Source organism: Rousettus aegyptiacus, unplaced genomic scaffold (genome assembly GCF_014176215.1).
Source record: "Rousettus aegyptiacus isolate mRouAeg1 unplaced genomic scaffold, mRouAeg1.p scaffold_m13_p_4, whole genome shotgun sequence".
NCBI lineage: Eukaryota > Metazoa > Chordata > Mammalia > Chiroptera > Pteropodidae > Rousettus > Rousettus aegyptiacus.
Genome location: NW_023416307.1, coordinates 76674989 through 76675827, shown reverse-complemented (window position 1 = coordinate 76675827; position 839 = coordinate 76674989). Strand labels below are relative to the sequence as shown.

General features: G+C 38.1%; 1 non-coding gene across 1 annotated transcript; it reads right to left on the bottom strand.

The window, feature by feature from the left end:
• Positions 1-241: 241 nt before the first annotated feature.
• Positions 242-360, bottom strand: LOC118602236. The gene has a single exon (XR_004950638.1). It is a non-coding gene; the product is annotated as a 5S ribosomal RNA (ribosomal RNA).
• Between the last annotated feature and the right edge of the window lie 479 nt (positions 361-839).

Below are 839 nucleotides of genomic sequence, written 5' to 3'. Positions count from 1 at the left end.
GGGCATAGGCATGATATTATAATGATGGTGTAATGAGGCTGAGGTTATGGACAGGTTGGGATAGTACTTACTGTGACGTAGTTGTGGCTGGATTAAGCTAGCAGCTTTTATGGCCTTTGTGCCTTAGGATGTGAGATAATTTTTTTTTTTTTTTTTTTTTTAGGCGAGGCAACCCTTGGTTGATATCACAGATTGCAAGGACCTTGTCAGCTTACAATCTCTTATTTTTTTTTATTTTTTAAGCCTACAGCACCTGGTCTTCCTAGGTGGTCTCCCATCCAAGTACTAACCAGGCCTGACCCTGCTTAGCTTCTGAGATCAGATGGGATCAGGCTTGTTCAGGGTGGCATGGCTGTAGAAGGGGTAATTTTTAACTATAAAAGGGGTGGTGTTTCTGGGAGGTCTTTCAGAAAGGTCTTTGGAGAGGTTTCTATAGTTACAGAGCTGGGCCTTCACTCCTGTCATTCATGCCTGATTAACTACCTAACAGTATCAACTAGTAAGCAAGATATAGTGTGTGTGATAGGTAACTTCAAATTATCTTCCATGCTCATAGATGAGAGGTCCACAAAGAATGCTGGTTACTTAGCTAAATATGTACTCAACATCTGAAAATAAAGCTATTAAATATTCTTAATTTTATCTCCTTATTTCTTTCCCGTCATACCTAATAAGCTTCTGGAAACTGTACTCTGTATGAATTGTTTCCTTTTTTTCCCTTATCTCCCATTTACTTATTCTACTATAATTTGGCCTTTTTTCCCCTTGTTTTTTTTTAAACTATTCCACTGAAAATTCCTGTCAACTAGGTCACTAGTGATTCTTTTAGCTTCAGATTT